The 24,251-nt window shown below is 45.7% G+C and overlaps 1 long non-coding RNA gene across 2 annotated transcripts in view; it reads left to right on the top strand.

Annotated features, from left to right (window-relative positions):
* Positions 1–23,942, top strand: part of LOC311595461 — a 117,509-nt gene extending 93,567 nt beyond the window's left edge. The window contains exons 3-4 of one of the 2 annotated variants that reach the window (XR_014778451.1): positions 3,023–3,136; positions 22,622–23,942. This is a non-coding gene — a long non-coding RNA (uncharacterized lncRNA). Of the gene's footprint in view, positions 1–3,022; positions 3,503–22,621 lie in introns of those variants that run through there. The other variant, XR_014778452.1, reaches the window with a different exon arrangement.
* The last annotated feature ends 309 nt before the right edge of the window (positions 23,943–24,251 follow it).

The raw sequence follows: 24,251 nt of genomic DNA, 5'->3' as shown, positions 1-24,251 counted from the left end.
AACATGATGAATTGATTTTTTTTTATTCCTAAATTATTGGTACGTTATCACAGCAAATAAAAGAGAAAGTAAACAGAGGTCCTAGTTATTCACTGTTGCTTCAGTAAATCTGTGACATAACCGGGGGAGGGGGGGGGGAGGTTGTCTTTCTTTTCACACTTCGGATGACACTCTACACTGAGGGAAGGGCCCGGAGCAGAGGCCGCACGGCAGCGCTGCCTGCTGGCTTGTCCTTATGGCTTGCCCAGCTTGCCCACTTCTACAAAGCGGACACACCTGCTTGGAGGTGGTGCAGCCCACAGCAGGCTGGGCCGTCTCGCACCAATCATGCCTCTTAAAAATCACACCACAGCAGCCTTGCCCAGGGCCAGTCTGGTGGAGGTAATTCCTCAGGGTCCCTCACTCCAGGTGACTAGTCTGTGCCATGCTGACAAAACTAACCAGCATCCTGGGCCTGGCACACTAAGGTCAGAGCAGTGCCACACGTACTAAACCAGTTACCTAAATGAGAGTGAGCTATGATTCCATAGCCAGGGTTTTAGTTGTTTCCATATAAATCATATGGGAGAAGCATTTTATCCTGGTTGGGGAAAACAATGAAACTAGATAAACCTACTATCCCTTCTGGTTATCATAAACACGCTTGCCGACACCAAGAACATCTGCATGTTTGTGGTTCAGGGATGTGAAAACCGGAACCCAGGAATAAGCATTAATGCTTTCAAAGGAAGTGTGGGTTGAGATGGAAAGATAACAGTGCTGGGTATAAAGTACACGAAGAGACGCTCTACTGTCCGTCCGTCTGTCTATATGTCAGTCCATCCATCTGTCTACCATTTGCCTACTTGTCATCTGTGTCATATGTGATTTATTGCATTACACAGAGGATACATCTTAAACTCTTTGAGGTGATCAAATTAACTTCTATGTATGGTATTATGTTAGACAATAAAAACAGTAACACACAGAGGGCTTCCATAGCTACAGTGCAAGATTACAACCAGGAAGCAGACACCGATACAATCCACTACTCTGGCAAATGACTTTAAAAAAAAATTAAACAATTTTTTAAAATTGGGAGTCACTGAACCAACAGCTTGTCAAGCACTGCAGCACACTGTGAGGAGCACAGGGAACCACCGAAAACAACCCTTTCTTGGGTTTGCTAGGATCTAGAGAAACACCATTCCCCTCTCTATTTCCGTTTGCTATTTCTCTTTAGGCTCAGTGGCCACAGGCCAGAGTGGCGAATGACTTCAGATGCTTCCTGAAACACGCTCAGGACATTATAAGCCTACGAGACAGATGATTCACAGTAAAATAATTCAGAGGCCAGGCTTTGGACATGGGGTAGTTAAACCTCGTGTAAGAGATTTTATTATTCATCAGCCTGTCCCTGAGACGTAGTAAATCCTTGCCTCAGCACAGCCAAGTTCCACAGACAACCTGGACTCAAGGCTTGGCGTAGCAGGTACTTTTCCATTGCTGTGATAAAACACCACGCCCAAGGAGACCTGTAAAGCTGAATGTTTGGTTGGACTTACAGTTCCAGAGGGTTAGAGTCCATGATGGCAGAGTGGGGCCGTGGTAGCAGGAACAGGTGAGGGCTCGCACATTGAAACCACAAACAGGAAACAGAAAGGCTGACTCAAAATGTCACCAAAGCCCACTCCCAGTGATGTACTTCCTCCTGCAAGGCCACACCTCCTGATCCTCCCCAAGCAGCCACTAATTAGGGACCAAGTATTCAAGTGTTCAAGTATTGGCATTATACTACAAAATGCATTTTCTCTAACTTCAAGCATCCTCGTAGTCCCTCACAGTCTCAGTACTGTTTTAAGTCCAATTATCTCTTCCGAGACTGGAGGCAATCTCTTGACAGTAAGCCCCCTGTAAACTAAAAGAGCCAATCCCTTGTACAGTGGCACAGAACATACATCGCCATTCCAAAGGAGAGGAAGTGGGGTACAGTGAGGGAACACTGGATCAAAGCAAGAGGGAAACACAGCAGGGCAAACTCCAAAACCTGCAGCTCCCATGACCAAGGCTGAAGGACTTGGACAGTCCCATGCTCAGCTCTGTTGCCTTCTCTCTCCAGCTCACACCACTCCCCATGTGCAGCTCCCCTTGGCAGTCACCCCACAGCTGTGGCGTCCTCAGTGTCTCAGGGTCTCTAACCCAACCCAGGCTTCCTTCACTTTCACAGCATCACACAAACCGTTGGTTTGGACGTGTGACAGCACTGCTTGGAAAAAGCAGTGGACTCAAAGGAAGAGAGGACTCCCTCTAAAGCACCTTCCTAAGAGAGCAGCGCTGAGCAGGTGATGGCGTCTTCTCCATCTAAGTCAAATTGAATTTGGTTCACCTGAGGATCAGCCTAGAGGTGGGACCACAGAGTGGAAGAGAAGTCAGGGAAGAAGGCTGGCCCAGGTGCGGAATCTAGGAGTGTGGACAGCTGTGCTGCAGACACATAAGGACAGAAGAGAATTAAGCTGAGTGGAGCCTACTGGCAGCTTAGCATCAGTTTAGCATAGGCAGTTTATGTAGCCTGATGAGAAAAAAAGTCGAACTGGAGAGTGTACGGCCAGGCAACTTCACAGTTGGTTAGTATCTGACTTTCCAAGAAACCCAGAGAAAGAAAGTAGCCAAACTTTCCAAACAGAAGTTTCAACCAGGCCCTTGATGAAAGAGCAACCTGGATGAACCAATCTGGTGTTACCCAGTCGGTTGCTTTTCCATGTTTTGCGTCTGTGCCCACCTCACGAGAAAGGTACCTTCCAAGTGGCAAATCTGTATCTTTGTCACTGTTTGTTGTGTTTTTGTTTGTTTGTTTGGAGTGTTGTTTTGTTTTGTTGTTTTCAATCAGTCTGTACAAACCAGCATTTTCCACTAAGCTAACCACAAACCCTGCGTTTCACGGTACAAATTGCTGCCTGCTTCTAGAATCACAAATAAAGTCGGTTGAGATCTTTAAGGTTGTCCTGTTCAATCTTGCTTTGCTCTCTTGACTCGGGGAAAGCAGCAATGGATTTGGAGCAGATCAGTGAGCATCCTGGGCCTTTCGTGCAGACCACCCCTGTCGTGCCCACCTGTCTTATGAAGGCCACAGAACACCCATCGGCTCTTACTCCCACAGGTGAGATGCTTATACCGAGGCTGGGGAAAGCCTGGCAGCTGAGGGTGTCCATCAAGGTCACTGTCCTGAACTGTCTCAGGCACAGTTCCTTGGGGCCTGGCCCTGTGGCTGGGTCAGTGTTGAGAGGACGAGGGATAGGAACTGACTCAGACATGACAAGACAGAAGAAAATATCTCCCTGCCCTTTGAGTTAAGACAGCACTGAGCCGGGCTTCAGAGCTTCTAAGAAAGAGACTCAAGTTTTCTGCTCTAAATTAACATCCTCTTGTTCAGTGTCCAGCCCAAGGGTCCTCAATATCTTTCTGTATCTTAGTACACAAGCTTAGAGTATATTTCCTGAAAAACTGAGCTATGGCATATCCCTCATAAATCATGAGAAAATCTCAGAAGTCATTAAAAAATATCTATAAGTGCAACAGAATTATATGGCTAATCCAAATTATTTGTGATTACATTAAGGAGCTGTGTTAATATTTTCCATCTTTAATTTTGAGGCCAAGGCTAAAAGGAATAAAGTGACTAAGATGGCATCTGATAATTTCATATGCGACCTCCAGTGACATCTACGATGAGGGAACAATGGCACCCTTACAAAGTGCCACAGAGAAAGCCCCTTTGGAGAAGAAAACGTATACATCCTCCTAAAAAGGGACCCCAAAGACTGACATCAAATAAGCCAGCCATGATACACAGCTCCAAACTTAGGAGTTATCCACCTTCAGAATGTCTTAATAATAACACTGTGCTCACCTTAGCCTGTGCCTCACAGAAAACCTTAATGGCCACATTCTATTCTCCTGTCAACACTGAGTCAACTGCCTTGAGGTGAATACGGTCTCATATTTCCTCTATTACTACTGGAGAAAATCTCAATAGGGCTTTTATCTTACTCAGGTCCTTTTTTGCTCCTCTTAGAGGTCTGAGACCCCAGAGGAACCCCTCGCTCATCACAGGGCCATTGCTGAACACGAATTGGTCATCTCTAAATCCATCTCCTGTCTTTATTCTTGCCTGCCTCATGGGACTTCCCAGAAAAATAAATTTTAAAATACAATAAAAATTTCTGCCATGTCTTAGTTAGGGTTGCTATTGCTATGCAGAAAAACAATGACCAGAGCAACTTAAGGTGAGAAATGTCTATTTGGTTTACCCAGCACGAACCTAGGGTCAAGAGCTGGTGCAGAGGCCATGGAGGGGTGCTGATCACTGACTTGTTTCTCATGGCTTGCTTAGCCTACTTTCTTATAGAACCCAGGACCACCAGCCCAGGGATGGAGCCACCACAATGAACAGGGTCCTCCCAATCAGTCACTAACAAACTAAGAAAATACTCTACAGACTTGTCTACAGCACAGTCTTACAGAGGAACTTTCTTAGTTGAGGTCCCCTCCTCGTAGATGACTTCAGCAGTGTCAAGTTGACATAAACCACCTGTCACATGCTCCAACCCTTGTCTAGTCAACAACATCCTCCTTTACTTATACCAACAGACTTCCGTGTTGGCACCTCATCAAGACAGATAATAAGAATGTTGGACCCATAGAACCCAGTAACTCTAGTTGCCCCGATGAGTTCCATCCCACATCCCCTGAGCCATACCTTAGTCCCTTAGAGTGAGTCACTTTGTACTTATCCCAAGTCCATCAGCCCTGGTGATACTAACAATATAGGGCCAGAAGACTGACCGGTGTGGCTCAGAAAAGCTACTGAAGAAGAGATAATCATCCAAATTATCTATATTGTTGATCAGTCAGCAGGAAACATGCATGCCATGTTAGGATTCTGAGCTATTTCAGACTCAGGGCAAGTCTGTCGTTGCCTCAAGGCCTGAGTGTGGCTTACAACAACAAACTCACCTGCACTTGCTCCAGGTTACTGTGACATTACACACTGCCTGACTGTCCATGCAGCTCTCCCCCGCAGCTCTGTGTAAGCAGCTCCTTACAGTGCCCTTGCACACTTCCTCTCTGTTGTCCTCTACCGCAGGCACATGGCAGTGTATTTAATACACTCTCTAACTTTTTTTAGATTTAGTGAGTTCTTAGTTTGTGGTTATGTGTATGTGCATATATGTGTGTGTGTTCATATTTGAGATACAAATTCAGTGACTATTTTGTTGGTTATACAAATGAACAGCTAAGTGTGAATCACGATATTTAATGTGTCCAAGAAAAATATATTAATCTCCTGTCTTATAGAGAGGGGCAAAAAGACCACAAGCTATGTTGGCATGGAAACATTTGTACATTGTGCAACCTGTAAGGAAGAGGTGTGAGGGAGAAATGGTAATAATGAGCGTAGTTGGTAGATTCACTTCCCTGTCTTCAAATATAGTGTGAAAACATAAAATGGAAAACTCTAGAAACAGCACTTCAGTTTTCTAATCTGCATGCCATTCTAAAGTATGATGAACCGGCTCTTCATCCAGCTCTGTTCTGCAGTGGATATGATTGTCCCTTTGTCCATCTCACCATCCTACATATGCTACCTGCTCCTTAGCCTCTTAGCAGATGTCTCGATGGTCAGATCAGGTGACGTGGCATCACAATGCTGTGTTTTGATTTATTGTTGCATTAACGAGGAAGAAGAATGTGGTGGTTAATTTCAATGGTCAACTTGATTAGATTAAAGAACACCTAGAGCATTAATGATGGACTCACACTTTGAGTATGATTTTTTTAGGTGTTTCCAGAGACATTTAACTGAAGAGGAAAGGTCTGCCATGAGTGTTGGTAGAACCACTCAGTGGGTTAGGAGCCGGGACTGATTTAAAGAAATAAAGGGAAAGAGGAAAAATCCAGCTTAGCAATAGCTCTTCTCTTCTTTGCTGCCTGGTTGATGCTGTGGACCAAGCCACTCCTGCACCATAGCTTCCCCACCATGGAGGGCTGTATTCCTCTAAACTAAGCCAAAAGGAGACCTTCTTCGTGTAAGTTGCATTTGTCAGATGACAGCCATAAGAAAGGTGAAAAATACAAGGGGCAATGCTGACAGTTCAGATGTGCCAAAGTGAAGCTACAACAAGCTAAATGTAAGGGGAAAGGCTAATACCCTTGGCTTAATAAGGAAAGAAAAACAGTCATAAATCAAGGCTGCTCTGACCTATAGTAAGAACCAAAAAGGGAATTCAGTAGAAGCTGAGGGAACTCAACCGTGAGCCGCTGGAGCTTGGAGACACCTCTTGCAGATAAGGCAGAAAGGAGGCTATACACTGCAGTGACTCCCAGACTGGGGCCAATAAACAGATGAGAACCAGGACAGGGTGGCAAGTAGATAGATTGATGCTGTTCCACAAATATTAAGGAATTGAAACAGGCCTCCCATGATGCCATCGGCTTTGAGCTAACTGCTCAAGTGAGTCTAAACACCATCACTCAGGTTTCCTGATGTGTCTGATGCTTATTGTGTCTAACTTCAACACATGGTGGCAAAATATAGAACAACTCTCTGCATGTTTTAAGGCATTTGACAATGAAATCATGTCTACTTAATCACGCTGAGGGGATTACATTTTTATACTGTATTGAATGAAGAAAGAAAATATTCTTTAGTATAAAAAATTAAAAGAAACACTAAAGGAAATATTTTAAAGCCTTGGTCATATTGTTTTACATGAGAAAATCCAATTTTTCTCAAGAATGTCTGCCTTGACTCTGAAAGTTTCACTCCAGTTGAGTGAACATTGGAATTTTCTACAACTGCATTGCAAGGCTCATTAAACCAAATCCACTCCAGGCGCTCAGACAGGCAGGCTCTGCCCCATCTGTATATGAACGTGGACTGAGATCTTGAGATCTTTTCTTATCCTGAGCACTCAGTCATTTACACACACACACACACACACACACACACACACACACACACACACACAGTACTTGACTTTGCCTGCGAGTTAGATGCTGACCTCAAGATAAATGTTCTTCATTTTCTCCACCCATATTTCAAATGCTTTAACTTCTGCTTCCTGTCTTGCCTGGAGAGCCAGTTGAACCAGTCACTGTTTATCAAGACTCTTAGATGCGGTCTAACATTCAATTGCCCCATGTGAACAAAAGCAAACCAAATGTCTCAGGGTCTGCTGGATACTTAGCAGGGGTACGGTCAGTCCCCCACATAAAGGACGACTCCTTAAATTAGAAGGAAAGTCTCGGGATGATGAATACTGATGGCACAAACACCAAAAAAAAAAGTGTTTGTTTAAAAAGTGCACGGTTTCTCATTGTTGTGTGGAGCAAACAGAAGTGTGTTGTGTTTTGAACAATCAAGGCATTGCTTCATGCTCCTGCTATCTTACTAATCCCTTCACTGAGTCACAAAGTGGTACCGTGGATCTAGCAGGTTTCTGCAGAGGAGGAAGAAGAGGAGCAGAAATTCCCTCCACAGTGATACTTAAGGTGACATTACAGAGAAAGTCGGTTTCACAAAAGTGACACTATCAAGAAATTCATTGTTAGGGAGTCGGCTTCCCAGACAGAATGAAAAGAGTCAGAATTACTCAGATTGGAGAGACTGAAAGTCTGTCATTGTCACCTGAGATCATCACTGCTCCCCAGTTTCCTAGCAGGCAAGACAGGAAGAAAAAGTTAAAGCATTTGAAATTTGGGTGGTAAAAATGGAGAACATTTATCTTGAGATCAGCATTTAATTCAAAGGCAAAATCAAGTTCTTCTCTCTGTCTCTCTGTCTGTTTCTCTGTCTCTCTGTCTCTCTCTCTATCTCTTGTGTGTGTGTGTGTGTGTGTGTGTGTGTGTGTGTGTGTGTGTGTGTGTATGTGTGTGTGTATGTGTGTGTATGTATGTGTGTGTATGTGTGTGTATGTGTGTGTGTATGTGTGTGTGTGTCTGTGGGTGTATGTGTGTGTGTATGTGTGTGTATGTGTGTGTATATGTGTGTGTATATGTGTATGTGTGTGTATGTGTGTGTGTATGTGTGTGTATGTGTGTGTGTATGTGTGTGTATGTGTATGTGTGTGTGTATGTGTATGTGTGTGTGTCTGTGCAAATGATAGAATGATCAGAATAACATCTCAAACCATGTTCACATACATAAGGCAAACCCTGCCTATTGAGTGTCTAGATGAAGTTGATTTAATAGGACTTGCAGAAAAAAAATTGCTGGAGAAAATTCCAAGAAGCTAGCTGCAGTAACATCCACCTGTAGCTCTTCAGCTGCAGTGACATCTACCTGTGGCTCTTCAGATGCAGTGACATCCACCTGTAGCTCTTCAGATGCAGTGACATCCACCTGTAGCTCTTCAGCTGCAGTGACATCTACCTGTGGCTCTTCAGATGCAGTGACATCCACCTGTAGCTCTTCAGATGCAGTAACATCCACCTGTAGCTCTTCAGCTGCAGTGACATCTACCTGTGGCTCTTCAGATGCAGTAACATCCACCTGTAGCTCTTCAGATGCAGTGACATCCACCTGTAGCTCTTCAGCTGCAGTGACATCTACCTGTGGCTCTTCAGCTGCAGTGACATCCACCTGGAGCTCTTCAGATGCAGTAACATCCACCTGTAGCTCTTCAGCTGCAGTGACATCCACCTGTAGTGCTTCAGATGCAATGACATCCACCTGTAGCTCTTCAGATGCAGTGACATCCACCTGGAGCTCTTCAGATGCAGTGACATCCACCTGTAGCTCTTCAGCATCAATGACATTCACCTGGAGCTCTTCAGCTGCAGTGACATCCACCTGGAGCTCTTCAGATGCAGTGACATCCACCTGTGGCTCTTCAGATGCAGTGACATCTACCTGTAGCTCTTCAGATGCAGTGACATCTATCTGTAGTTCTTCAGATGCAGTGACATCCACCTGTAGCTCTTCAGCTTCAATGACGTCCACCTGTAGCTCTTCAGATGCAGTGACATCTACCTGTAGCTCTTCAGATGCAGTGACATCCACCTGTAGCTCTTCAGATGCAGTGACATCCACCTGTAGCTCTTCAGATGCAGTGACATCCACCTGTAGCTCTTCAGTTGCGGTGACATCTACCTGGAGCTCTTCAGCTGCAGTGACATCCACCTGGAGCTCTTCAGCTGCAGTGACATCCACCTGAGGCTCTACAGTTCTTGCTTTTCTCTGAGGATCTCTCGAGCCCAGTAGTGTAGGGCCAAGTTGGTCAACATAAGCTAGAACTCATCTCTTTAAGAAAAAAGAGAAAGAAGAAAAATAAGAAAAAGAGGAGAGAGTCAGAGAAAAGAAAAAGAAGGTAGAAAAAACAATTTTCTTATCAAAGGTTTTTAATATCCAGCAAACAAGCCAAACTGCACAGGGAGAAGCCCATGAGGCCTCAAATCTACACAAAGAGCAGCAGGCAACTGAGGAAAGCTGGGAATAGAGAGGCCACCTTCCTCAGAAGAGGCCAATTAATTGTTCAGGGCCAAACAGGCAGTCCTCAAAGCATACATACAAGTAACATTAGAAGCACTGAACAGATTATATTCAGGAAATATATGTATGTACATATATGCATGTAGTAAGAATTAATGAATAAAAGAACCCATAACTTTGAAAGACAGTGCGGAGGGCTATATGGCAATTTTAGAAGGAGGAAATGGAAAGGATAGATTTTGTAGTAGAATTATAATCGCAAAAAAATACAATAACATTTCTTTGGTGTCTAAACATTGGGAGAAGTACCCCTACTGTTCTATGTGCTCATAGATCCTATTGAAGTCTTAAAAACTAGGTAGAATCCTTCAAAAATATAAAATATTTAAAATAATAGCAGTATCAGAGAACATAAAGGAGAGTAGGTGTGGCCTCCTCCATGAAAGCTACCCAAGACAATAACCCTAATGAGATTTACAAACTGGGTTTATCAGAATTTGATGTCTCCATGGCACACGCCTAACACTGGCCTTTGGAAAAGAACATTCTGGCCTACGTAACTCTGCCCAGTTCTTGTGCTTCCCATCAATCCTTCCTCCAGTGTTTACCGTTCAGAACAAACAATAGAGATCCGAGTCAGATAGGACTGAGCCACGGATGATGGCTGCAGGGGCCATCATTGATCCTCTTTGCAAAGCATGTTGCATTGTTCCCACAAGGAAGCCGAGGGAGCCTTGGAAATGCTCTTGCTTCACTCTTGGACCAGATAAGTCTTAGCATCGATATTGTGTCTGTCTTGTGGCTGAAGGGGAAAGTGGCCTTCCTTCATTTCTCACTCTGTTTGAAACCTCAGATCTCTTTCTATTGGTAATACTAAAGGTGGGTAGCCCACAGGCGCCTGAGTTCTGGCATGGCTTCCAGCACCATCATGGCCTGGTAGAAGGTTCCAGAGCAGAGTTTAGGCTTAAATGATCAAGAAAAAAATACTTTTAGGTTGCTCAACTGTGGGTTGGATGCTGTGGCTACTGAAAATAACTTTCTGACACTCATAAGTGATCACCTGACCTAACTCATTCAGCAAGTGAGCTACGTGGCTTGAGGTTAGCCACAAAACAAAAAAGGCAGAGGATCTCAGCACTGTGTGTGGAGGGCTAATCACGAGACCTTTAGACTCCAGACAAAAGCCGCCCTTTGATCAATTTCAAGATTCAGAAATGCTCTGTTCTTTACTTTATTGAGCCCAGGTAATGAAAAATTGAAGAAGAAGACTTTGCTACAACCATAGATCTGTTTACATACACACATATTCACACCCCCACGCAATTGATACAACACACATTTTGTGTGTGTGTGTGTGTGTGTGTGTGTGTGTGTGTGTGTGTGTGTGTGTGTAATAGGCTAAGGCAGAAGGATCTTGTGTGGCCATATGTCTCATAAAGAATTTGAGAGGAAAACTAACTTTCCAAAAGCTCTTTTCCAGTGGTGTTCTGTGCTGTGTGCCCAGGCCAGCAAACCCAGCATTCGTCATTGCTGTCTTGTTTCATCCGCGTATGGCCGCACAGGTTCTTTCTCTTTCGTTTCTCCTTGTACTCTTTTCAGTCTTTTAGCTCAGGGGGTAATTCTCCAGTTTCCGTGACTCTCAAATGTTCACTACACAAATCCAAAGAGGAAGGGTATCCCAGTATGCTTCTCAAGTCACGTGACAGCAGCAGGTCTTGACTAGGGTGTGGTCAGGCACCACGAAACTCCTCTTGGGATGCCCTACAGCTGCACTGCAAGCCCTCGTAGCAAATCCACGTGGACATGTGATGTATGGGCACCAGCCTGCACAGGTAGCCGTGCACTAGGCAGTGTGGCTTTTCCATGTTGTGGCTTTTCACAGTCTTCTTTAGCTAACTAGGTAATATTATCACTCCTGTTTTCAGAGAGTTGTGTCCAAGACACATAAACCTTTGCGCCTGATGCTGAATGCTGCAATATTACCCACTTGGAACATTATCAGCTGTATGCTCAGAAATGGTCAAGAAACAGTAAAGAGATGAAGCAAATTTGGATGACTGAGGAAGGCACCTGGTTACCTCGGCCAGCAGCACTCTCCAGCCTTCTGCATCACAAAAGTAATTTATCTAGAGCATTTTTAAAGTTAAAAGTTAAACATAGTTTATTTCTGGCAAACAAAACAAAAACAAAAACAAAAAAACAACCTTTTTATCTGCTAGGAAAGCATGTTCAAAGGTCAGGTTTAGCATAAACCCAGTCTTCGGAGGCTGAGGCAAGAGGATCGTGGGTCTAGGCCAGCCTGACCTGTGTGGTGAAGGAAGAATGAGGAGAGGGTGGAAAAAAGAAGGAGGAAGAAGAGGACGAGGAGGAGGAGGGAAAGTGGGAGGACAGAGGAAGGGGAAGGAAAAATGAAAGAAAGACTCCTGACAGTGAAGGGCAGGCTTCCCTCATCCTGTGAGGACCCCGGCATACTCACAAAGCAGCCTCAATCTGCAAGCCTGATGCTGGCAGGCGGGCGACTGCATTGAACAAACCTCAAGCCATTCTCTCCTGCTCACTTGCTTATAATTCAGCAGTAAGCCTCTGCCTGAGGATCGCAGCTGGTCAGGGACACAGTGGAAGGCGCGGATGCAGGGCAGGCAATCCTGGCAATCAAGACTTTGGCTTTCTCTCGAAGCACTTAAAAGGGAGGGGGAAGGCAGAGAGGAGTGGGCTGCTATTCCTATCTTGTGCCATTCCCTCCCCCCCCACCCAAAGAAAGAGAAGTGTGGGGGAGGGGACCGAGTAGTGGTGCTGCCTAGAACTGGAGGGCAGAAGTCAGGGCACTGGCCATAAGGCTAAGTAAGTTGGCTTGTTCAACTAAATGCCCGGGCTGGCTCTCTGTGTTCTCTAAAAGCTGTGTTTATGAATCATCACTTAAATTATTTTGGCAGGATACTTTCATTAAATCCATTAAACATAGAACCTTAAAATTCTTGGTTATCTGGTTGGATTTAGATAAGCCGTGACCCTTTTACCCCTCAACCTGCCTAGAAAGCCTGGTGCCACCCACGTTGGCGTCAAATGTGACATCTTCTTGGATAGTAAAGATGCAGTGTGAGCCTCAACACCCATGCACACTGCAGCCCAGAAGGGAGTCTGATTCAGAAACACGATGTGAAGGGGTCTCCAGGCCCTTCGGGAAATTGGTTTTCATTTGGATGAGGTTACTGAATATCAGTTGATGAAAGTGAGTGTTCAAGTCCCCCTTTGTCTTTTGGGATGCTGGGCAGCCATTGGCTCCTGGTTCCTTAGCTTTTCTGAGTTGGAAGGCGAGGGGACCTTGAATTATCTGGCAGGTAACATACCAGGTTTTGATTCTGTCATCATGGTGACGTTTCACCACAGGGGGTCCACAGCTTCAGCACCTCAGGCAACCTCATCTGAATGAGGGAAAGGCCCTGAGCTTCTATCGCAGCTGACACGTGAGCTCCCATCAGCTTTCTTGTCTTAATACTTGGTCACAGGTCAGGCCTGACTGCTAATGGACAAGGCACAGACACCCGGAGAATGAGTCACACCTGGGGATGCAGGCCACAGAAAAGGCTCAGGTCACAGGGTCATCTGAAGATGAGGAAGCTGTGCCTTCTTCAAGGACCAGCCAGCTCACTGTTCCCATGGCCATTTCTGAAGAGCTCTGCCTCTGCAAAGGCCAGCGTCCCAGGCACTCTCCTACAAAATCATGCAACCAACCCAAGTCCTGTGCTATAGAGTGTTAATGTACATGGGACGTCATTAATAACAAAAGCATCTTGGTGTGTGTTGTATTACACAAACTATACTTGATATTTTTATTATTTATTATTTGTATAATGTATATTGGTGTTTCACCTGCATGTAAGTCTGGGTATCACATGGGTCCTTGGTGCCTAAAGAGGACAGAAGAGGGCATTTGATCCCATAGAGCTGCAGTTGTTGACTCTGCGAGCCTCAGTGTGCATGCTGGGCATCAAACTTGGGTCCTGTGGAAAAGTACCCAGCATTCCTAATTGTTCAGCCATTTACACAGTCCCATAAACTACACTTAGAAAAACACCACTGAGTTTTGTGATTTTTCTTCTTTGTAAAATGCCTATGAATTTTTCTGCTAACCTATTAAACAGATTATGGGTAAAATGTAGCTTTGAGGAAAACTGCAGATTTTCAATTTGAAAATAAGTATCAATAGAGATATGTGTTTTATGTAACCTAGTGCTCATTACGTAGCCCAGACTGGCCTAGGCCTCTTCGGTCCTGGGATTATATGTGTGCACCAAAGCGCTCAGCTTAGATTTTGGACCTTGGTTGACCATGGGTAACTCAAATGTCAGAAATCAAAGCCACCCTTAAGAGGGGAGCCTTGTATAGTTACGTTACAACCTCCTTGTGTGGAGGCTTCCAGAACCTCTAGACAACACTGGGTCATGTACAATGGGAATTCCAGAAACTGTACAAACTCAGGCTTTCTTGAGCTCATCTTTGTGGCCAGGGATGACCCCTGCCGCCGAGAGTGAGAATGGTCTCTCAACCTGTGTCCTGTACAAGGGACAGGATGCAAGAGCAACAGCCCCAGTGCCACCTTACATCCCTAAGATCACAGTCAAGAGCTCATAGCTCATAAAAATCCCTGAGGCAGTGAGTGTTTCCTGGAAGTGAATGTTTTCCTAAGACACTTACTATAGGATAGAGAGACGATAGATGATAGATAGATAGATAGATAGATAGATAGATAGATAGATAGATAAATAGATGATAGATGTGAGAGAGAGGAATGGGATTCAGTGGCTCAGGCCTCGTGCTCTCTGCCTCTTCGGATTCTCACCCTGGGCTGCTGTCTCCCCTGCTTTGTCACTGGCTCCTTCCCCTCTCCTCACATCCCTTAGGGCCTCTGCCCTTCGCCTTGCCTCCACTGCTTCACTGGCTTCTTTACAGGACAGTGACCAACCGTAGGCCACGCCCTGAGTCTCTGGGGACCTCCTGGGGGTTGTGAGGTGTCACCAGAGTGCATGAGTAGCAGGGAGAAACCACTTCCCCTTCTGGACTCTGTGAGGCAGCCCGGCAGCACATTTCAGGAGGTTCTCCAGATGGGCCAAAGGTGCCTTCTGTAGGCATCTGCGCTTCGTTCCTCATGCCTGCCTGTGACTCAGACTATCCCTGAGGGGGTGTGTCAGCAAAAATGCACCACTTCCTAGGTGACAGTCCTGAGCTGTAGCTTCATGGAAAATGGATATTTTTGCAAAAAAAAAAAAAAATGAGCAGAATACACCTGCAGACAACAGAAAACTCGGGTCTTCGATTTTGCACAAGCCCCAAATTCACTCTCAGTTGCAGAATCCCAAGGAGCGCCTCCCGTCCATCCTGCCTGCCTGCCTGCCTGCCTGCCTGCCTGCCTGCCTTTCTCCTCCAGCAGCAGCCTCGTCCTTCTGTCATTGCTTGGGCATGAGTCACCTGTTTATCTGCACAATCAGAGGGATAAGTGGGCTGCAGAGACGGTGGTGGGAGCGGGAGCAAAGGGGAAGCTGTGCTGGGGCAACAACAGGAGTGGAGGAGGGCGAGCCCATGCCAGGGATGAGCAGCAGCTTGAGCAGACACAGGAAGAGCTGCAAGGCCTGAGGACTCAGTCCTGGTGGAGCACAGCTTTGTTCTCCGGCCTGCCCACCCCAGGCAGGGGATCGCTAAGGACTGGAGCAGGTAATATGTTATGAGTGGGCACTCAGGAACTAATTCCTGCTCTAGAAAACAGGGAGGTTCAGCCCTGAACGTGGGAGGCACTGAGCAATAAGCTGCAGGTCTAGAATAAGTTTGTCTAACAGAAAATTTAAACATCCTGGAATCGGAGGAATCTTGTCTGTTCTCTGGGCCCATTCCCACCTGTAAGCATCATTCCATACCCATTTTAAACTTTCCCTAGTCCCTCAGCTATCTCTCGCCTGTGAGGAAGCCTCAACCACACGACCCTTCTCTGTTTCACTTGTGTGTGACTCTCACGCACAGGAGCACACCAGTCAATCTGATTTCTGCTATTTTCTTTCAGCAGAGTCAATGGCTGAACTTTCAGTGAGTAAGTCTTAAGTCTTCTTGTCTCTTTGTCCCTTGGGATCTTCTTGTTCCCCAAAATTAAAGTCTCCCAGCAACTTTACACCACAGTCAACAGCACCAGACAGTCCAGGTGACAATCAAAACCTTACCCGGTGCTTCAAATCCAGCAAGCTGAGCTTCCTTAGTTCCCTCGGCAAAGAAAAGTGATGAGGAAATCAAGCTGCAGAGGAGAACAGGAAAGCCAGGGGGTGGAGCCAAAACTGCCTCTTCCAGGGAAGTTGTTCAGGTGGATGTAGAGAAATGTTAATTCAGAACATGGCTGCTCTGGCTCCAAAGACCTCCTGGTCTGTGTGATCCAGCTGGAATACGAACACATCTCTAATCCAGGAGACAGGGGCAAGCAGATCTGAGTTCAAAGCCAGCCTGGAGCAAGTTTCAGGTAAGCACTGGTTGCTCTTCCAGAGGTCCTGAGTTCAATTCCCAGCAACCACATGGTGGTTCACAACCATCTATTAAGAGATCTGGTAACCTCTTCTGGCCTGAAGGCACACATACAGGCAGAACACTGTGTATATAGTAAATAAATAAATCTTTTAAAAAAGTACATGCTTTTAATCTCAAAAAATTAAGGTAAAGTTAATTTGTAGAAAGAAGCACTAATGTTTGAAAGTGATGTCTAATTGAGTGACAAAAAAAGTAATAAATCAGAGAAGATTTGACAGAACTGGATACCCCCAACTCTCACGAGGAGAGAGAGGGGAAAGAGAAGCTACTTAAGGGGCAGTGCAGAGAGAGGAAGGAGGCAGTTTTACCGGGAGATTTTTATAGAGAGAGTTTGAAGACAGAATGAGCCCGAGAATGAGAAAAAGCCAGAAAGTTGGAGCAGATTTCTGGAGTTAGTGTGAGGCAAGACAGAGCAATTTAGAGGCCAAGCGAGAATCAGTCATCTAGGAGAGGAGTTTGGGCCAGAAAGCTGTGTTGAACCAGCCATCCCTGGGTTCAGAAAGAACAAAAATGGTGAGCTTACTCAGCAGTAAACATCAGAGGCAGAAAACATTCTAGGCTTAGGTTAGATTGTATGGAGGCTAGAAGCTTCCAGAACTAGGCCTAGGTTAGCGTAAGGAGGCAGTAAGCCTCCGAGACAACAATTATAACAGGAGAATAAAAGTTCCTTTTACAAGTGGATGTTACAGAAGTAATTTCCAACACCAATGCTGCTGTCAGAAATATCCCTGTGATGTGCTAAGGGCTCCAGTTGCCACCTTTCAGAGTACACCACTCCACACCGTGGGGTACCACTCCACACCATGGGGTACCACTCCACACTATGGGGTACCAAAGCACTGACCTTATTGTTGGCTCAAACTGCCTATCACCAGCCATCTATGCATTCCCTCTGAAAAAGGTATTCATGCCTCAACCATCCTGCCCACTTTGGAGTTTCAGTGTGTGTGTGTGTGTGTGTGTGTGTGTGTGTGTGTGTGTGTCCATGTGTCCCATGTACCAACACTGTCCAGAGAGACAAAGGCATACAAGAGACCACTGGGTTACACACTGGTTGTTCTTATGTGCCTTTTATTTCATGGAGACAGTTTTTGTTTTACAACATCTTTATTTCCATCCAAGCTGGAGACAGGTCAAAAAGACTCGACTAATCTTACTTTCAGAACTTCCATTGATGCCTTCTGAACACAAAGGGGAACCGTACCCGCCCGTGAATCTTAAGGTTAGTGTGTGTGAAGTTTCCATTCACTCAACTGTTGTATGGAGCGATTGGAATCACCGCATTCAGAGATACATGCTGCGCGCGCGCGTGGCAATTATAAGGCCTCTGAGATCTGGCAGACATGACTAGCGAGAGCTGAGCTGCTGAAATTACACATGGAAGAAAGAGCTCCTCCATTTCCTCTGTATGGAAAAAGACATGTATAACCCGTATGTGCTTCTTTCTTGAGGCTTTAGGGCCCTGCTCATTTGTTTACAAAGCTACTTTCAGATTGTAAAATTCTGCTGAATGAAAAAAAGCAGGCATTGCCGGCCTGTGGAAGAGCTCCTTTGTCTCCAGTGGTCTTTAATGGAACCAGACTGTGCCCATAATCTTTGGCAGCAGAAGGTAATCACGGGCCACAGCGATAACATCCGACTTCAGTGCTGTTGACCAAATCCTGATGTTTTTCTTAAGGCTCAGTAGGAAGTGCTCATTAACAAATACGTGAGAGGAAGTCCTGATTCATCTTGCTGTTTCCATCCTTCAGAAAGAAGGATGTTTCTGCCCTCACTGTTCTGTTCCATTCCTTTTTCACTCTCTTTCCCCCTGGTCTGATAATTTAAAGAGTAGATGGGTACAGTAAGGTGATTTGGGCTATCTATTTATATAATCTACCCAATTCCACTTGGCAAATGGATCCCCAATCTACTGCGGACACTCCGTTTTCACTTGCTGCATGAGGCTGGGGTAGAATTCTTTGCAGAACCCCTTTGGACATTCATTGCTTTTACATTGTGCCTCTTTACTTGCCCATATCTTCTGCCTATAAGTGCCTGGGCAGCCTGGAGCCCATATCATATCTCTAGGCCTTAGTCAAGTTATTTTTAATTTAACGTGTGTGTGTGTGTGTGTGTGTGTGTGTGTGTGTCCGCGAGCATGCGAATGCATGTACACACATGCATGCTCACACGAGTTAGTGTGTGCCACACCAAGCAGAGCCCACGGAGTTGAGAAGAGGACACTGGAGCCCCTAGAGCTGGAGGCACAGATGGCCATGAGTGTCCACGAGGGCGGTGGGAACTAACCCCAGGTCCTCTGCAGGAGCAGTGACCGTTCTTAGCTGCTGAGCCATCTTTCCAGCACCTCCCGCTGATTTTTAAATGGAGGTAAGATGACTGACAGCTGGTCATGAGTCGCTAGGAATAACAGAGGCAGAAGTTAGCATTTACTGTGTCAAGTTCATCCTAAGTCATTTCCAAAGATCGTTGCATTCATTCTTCAGGACTTCAGTGCTGTTATTACCCCATAGCAGGGCAGATCAACTTGGTCATGAACACTCAGAAAGTCAATGCTGGGGTTGGGTAGAACCAGGCCAGCTCTTGTATAAAAAAAAAAAAAAAAACCCTGCCATGAAGCAACGCCCATTAACGTCTTAGCAAAATCTATGGCTTAAACTCTCGTTCACTGAGTGTTTATTAGCTTCGTTTTCCACCAAGGTCTTTAGAATTCTACCCAGGCAGCGAGAGTGGAAAGCCACGCAGACACTAAGTGCCATGTTGCTCTGCCAGCCTGGCACGCCCCTGAGCCTATGGCAGGGAGAGTCTTCCCAGGAAACTGTAGTTTACCACCTCTCATCCAACAACGAACTCTGTTCAGGACGTAGGGAGAGCGGCATCTCTCTGCCCTGCACATCAACCGTCTACTACATTAGAAGAATTCAATAGGCATCTGATGGATGCGGAGGCCGACGCATGACTGCGTAAATGCAACAATGCTTCTCCCTTTGATCTTCTCTCTCTGGCAAGTGGCCTCCTCCACACTTCTCTTTGAAGTGAGCCCCCGCCTGAGCATTTCTCTGTAATCACCTTCTAGAGACAGACAGGAAATAAACTTAACAGAGGCCCAACATAGTGTTTTTTTCTAACCAATAACAAACCATTCAGCATTTGACAGGCAACTTTCTGTAATGTTTTCTATTTTGTTTAAAACAACAACAGATAACCCAATGGCTTTTTCACAGTACTAATGACAGTAAAATGCTGCTCCTCTCTTCAGGCATTTCATCTAAAACACACAGATGGATTCCTGCTTGTTTCCCATGTTGATCTGTCTATGCTTTAGCCGGACAAGGGATTAGCTTTCTCTTGTGTTTTGTAGTTTCCAGATCTCTCGTGTTCTAAGAGCCTTATTTTGCCACTCACCTTAGAGAGATCTGGGGAGTTGCAGGTCTCTGGCATATGGAATGGAACTCTGTCACATTCCCCCAACTTCCTTCTGTTTTGTTGAGACAGTTCTGAGGTGAGCATGACTTCGTAGACCTATTATTAGCTCAAACCTTAGTCACTGGATGTGTGACTCCACCAGCACAGTGGAAGTGGCAGTTACTGAAAGTGACTCAGGAAGAGTCTGAAAACAGCTGACTCACAAAACCAAGCCTCAAACACAGCACTGTAGTCCTGCTTCGGTCTGCAGGCTCCTCCATCGCCTCTGTCACCTCAGGGGGCCGGAGTCCATGTCCATCACAGTCTGACAAGTCATCCACCCAGAGTCCAGCAAGGCAGAGCAAAGGAAGCACTACAGCTTCTACTTAGTCAACTTAGTTCATTTGAAATCCCATCTCGGTGTATACTGTAAAGTATTTATAATATAGTCAGAGAATACTATACTTTCACAGTATATAAGAAAAATAAATAACGGGGGGGGGGGGCAGGGTGGCTGAAGAGAGATGGCTCAGGGGTTAAGAGAGTGCACTGGTCCTGCCAAGGACCTGAGTTCAGTTCCCAGCACCCACACTGGGCTACTCACAGCCACGGGTAACTTCATCTCCTTTTCTGACCTCTAGGGTCACTGACACTCATGTGCACATACCCACACCTATTCACAAAACAAAAATAATAGATAAAATAACTTAAAAGTAAGTAAATAAACATGTATTGGAGACAATCAGACCAGTGATATACATGCCCAATAGAAACAGAACCAGTTTCAACCAGTTTCAAAAGGGAGAGGACATCGGACAGGCTAGTGGGCAGTCAGATCCACCAGGTGGCCTGTGGGTAATGTTTATCCATGGGCAGAGTGCACTGCGGGACACTTGCAAGCCGAGCATCCGTATGAGATGGGGAACAGGTCAGGGGAGCACAGAGGTAAGAGGACCCTCAGCACACGCAACCCACTCAAGCTCAGGCCTCCTGGAAGATAGCTCTGCTTCAACTTAGTTTCATTGAAAAGACAGGTTTCTTGGGAAATCACAGCAGGTCATCTGTAGAAAGAGCAAATGTCTATTTTGAGTTCTGAAACAGTTCAGATTCACCAGCTGTATCTTTCCGGAAAACCTCTCATGTTGTCCTTACACAGAACATACCGGAAATGGGAAGAGGCGAGCCTGAAACACCGAATCCTTGAGTAATGACTTTCAGGCTCTTTATCTGTTTCTGTGGAGAGGAGGGGCGGTGCTCCCCAGGGTGTTTTGGGAGATGAAGCTGCAGTCTGGTGTCTGATAGGTGTACTCAGAGGCCTGTGTTGCTCTCCTTCCTGTGTTCGTGGGGTATGGAGGTGGGGGCAAATCTCTGCCCTAGAGAATGGGCAGTTGCCTGCCAGGACAGAACGGCAGTGCCCTGGCCACTTCCCCACCTTCCCTAAGAATGATAGGCTGACAAAATCAGTTAATGGGAGCATTAATTATTTTCCCTTGAGACTCAGACTTATGACCATTGGTAGATTTCCTCCATTTCCTGTAGTCACTTACCTTACCTGAAATCCTGTTAGATGAGGGGAAAAAAAAAACTGGATAAAAATCTTTACTTGATATTTATTTTTTAATAAAATAAACAAACTTCAAAGCAACTTTATGTATGTATGTATATATTTATTTATTCATCTATGACAAAATATTTATAGAGTGACCAGAAGTACCTTGCATCTATGCCACTGGCTTTTTATTTTAAACCTTCAAGAGGATCGTTCAGCATCCCAAGGCCAGATATTTAAACCTGGTTTCCAGTAGGAAGCAGGAAGGAAATGTGAAGATGAATCTCCTGTGATGGTAATATTGTGCAGCCATTAGAGGTTTTGGGGTTGTGGCCGGAGCAGAACAAATCAACCACCAGGGTCTAATACATCCCGAGGAAAGAAAGGAAAGCTAGGGCCTGGCATAGACTAGAGGGAATTTTCAGCCCAAGCTGCTGAGCTATTGAATCTGATTGCGCTTACAGAGTCTGGCTTAGCAGCCAGTGCTACAGCTTCGCATGTGATGGAGTCGGTCGTGAGATAACCTCGCAAAGCTTGTCGCGTTTCCAAACAAGGAGTAGATGAGGAAGGAGCTGTTATTGCGGAAGCTGGGAGTTTGCCTCTGTGCTGACTTCTGCTTGACGTCGAAAGGATGAGGATATAACTCCTAATAAAAACAAGATTTATTTCAGAACCTCTGATAAATGCCTTTGACATAAACTGTAAAACCCAGTTTTATCTGTTCGTTTTTTCCTTAAACTCCAGGGACAAGATAACTCAAAAATAAAAGTCCAGTGTTTATGTCTTGCTGGGGCCATTCCGAAGGAGACAAAAACAGTTTAAGCCTTCTTAGCCTGATAGGCTCCTTTGTGGTGTTGGAAACACGGAGGCCGTGTGGAATTGCCTAGACCGCTTCAGTGGCTCTCTGGGGTGCATACACCCCTTGCTTGCATAATGCATACTATTTCACCGTCCTCCACTTCCCACTGCTTTGATCTTTCCTTTCCTCCCCAGGAAAACCTTTTAGTATGTGCTGGGAGCCAGCTGCTTCCTTTGGCTGGGCACCTACAAAAACAGGCTGGTCAGAGGCAGAGCGGCCGGCTAACTCATTGCAGAAATAGCTTTGAATCTTCAGAAGTCAACATGAAATGTCCAAGTTAGTAAGGGAGATGTCCCCAGCTTGTTCAGTGAAGCAAGGTCAGTCTTAGAGCCAAAAACTATGTTGAAAACTTCTAAATCTCCTTCTATGCTGAGTTAGAAACCCCATAGTTTGAACCATTAGAAGTGTTTTTGTTTTTTGTTTGTTTGTTATTGTTGTTGTTTGGTTTTGGATTTTTTTGTGGGGGGGTGGTTTGTTTGTTTTTGGGTTTTTTTGTTTGGTTGGTTTTTTTTTTAATGGTTAGGGGTTGTTTTGGTTTTGGTTTTTTTGAGACAGGGTTTCTCTGTGTAGCCTTGGCTGTCCTAGACTCACTTTGTAGACCAGGCTGGCCTCGAACTCACATCGATCTACCTGCCTCTGCCTCCCGAGTGCTGGGATTAAAGGCGTGCACCACCACTGCCTGGCTGCATGGTTAGTTTTTTTGGTTTGGGGGTTTTGCCTGTTCATTGTTTTGTTTTGTTTTTTGTTTTGTTTTGTTTTTTCCCTATTCTACAAACAGGTCAGCTGTTAATCAGGCAAACGTTCAACAACAGACTGGACCTCTTGGAATTACTGTGGTGAACAACTACAGAAGACTGAAGAGCAGGAAGCACCAAGGGGAACCAAAAGCCACCAGCTGTTTCAACACTGTTTACACCTACAGAAGTGCAACCTCCCTGCCCCCTGGGCCACCTCAGGTTCTTCTGTCTCCCTCTCTGAAAGAGGGAGACTGTATGTTAAGGGTATGCTACTAACAAGCGACCGGCCAGTCATGGGAAAGGCCGAGTGCCCAGTTACCAGGTGGGTGGGGTCCCACTTCAGCTTCCCTGCACTGCACCTGGTGCGCCAGATCACAGGATGACATCCATCTGTCTCTGCTTGTGCAGGACGCAGCCACAACCGTAGTCCTGAAAGCAAAAAATGGAGTGTGTTGTTGCGTCCTTACACCAGTGTGGTTTGTTCTCCGTGCACAGTGAGACTGGCCTCCAGGGACTTACATGTGGGGATGGTGGGACTTTTAAGTGGTGGGAACTGGGAGGTCCTTAAGGCATCAGGGCCGCCGCTCTCAGAATGCGCTAAGGAGGTACAACAAACCTTGAGAGAGTTCTTAGGAAACAACCCTCCCCACTGTCTGGTTTCCTCTCTTACCATGTGATCTCTCCCTGTCCTGTACCCCTTTTTCCGAAATAGTGCTGCCCCAAGATCCAAGCAGAAGCCAACACCAGGCCACAAACCTCCAGGATTTGAACTTGACAAACCCTTTTTCTTTATAAAGTTCTCAGCTTCAGATGTTTCATTGGAGTTACAGACAACAGGCAGATACAGCTTCATCTTACTGAATGCATAAAATACCTCAGCATTTCTAAGCCAGTCTCTCCGTCTATGTGTCCTGTGCACAACTGCTTTGCAAAGTAACACTAGCCTAGGAAGGAGGCATCTTTTTCCTTCTTAGTGTGGACCAAGTTGTTAGTCTAGTAATGACCAAGACTCATCCTGGGAGTCACTGGCCTGCTTCACCTCCTTGAATCCCACTCTACTCTATCCCACACGTTTCTTTGCCAGGGACCAAACGGCCCGTGACCAACCCCCACCCATTCAGCATCTGCAGCAAACATCCTGCTTGGCCACTCACTAGGCACGCAAGGCTTAGCCCTGAGAAGAGAGCGATCTGATCCTGAGATAACCACAGAGACATCCTGCTTTGCCCCAACTAGGAAAACCCCTCCCCCTGCAGATGTTCCCGGGGCTCAACCCCAGAAGATTCTGTACTTTTCCATTACCCTCCTCGCTTACCCCCGCCCTCCCTAAAGCAGGTTTTAAAAAGCCTGCCCTCACCTTCAATAAACAGCTCTTGACAAGCTACAGTTTCCTTGAGCCCTGCCTCTCTCTCGCCCATTTTTTATCCACAGGTTGCAACCCTCCTCGGCCCCCCAATAACTGACCAGCCAGACTGGTCGTTTCTTGATTTCTGTTCCAGCCATGCCTCATCTAATGAGCCTTCCAGGGACATCACCACCCTAGGATTGCGTCTGTGTCTCCACGAACCCGCTGTGCTAATAGTTGGCACATGAAGCTGCAAACGCATCTCCCTACCAGCCAGGGACAGAGCTCCAGCTATCATTACCTGCAGCTTATCTGAAAAAAAAAAA

This window comes from Acomys minous, assembly GCF_964271855.1.
Source record: "Acomys minous genome assembly, chromosome: 4".
In the NCBI taxonomy this organism is placed as follows: Eukaryota; Metazoa; Chordata; class Mammalia; order Rodentia; family Muridae; genus Acomys; species Acomys minous.
Note: the sequence above shows the minus strand (reverse complement) of the source record. Positions and strands in the feature narration are given on the sequence as shown.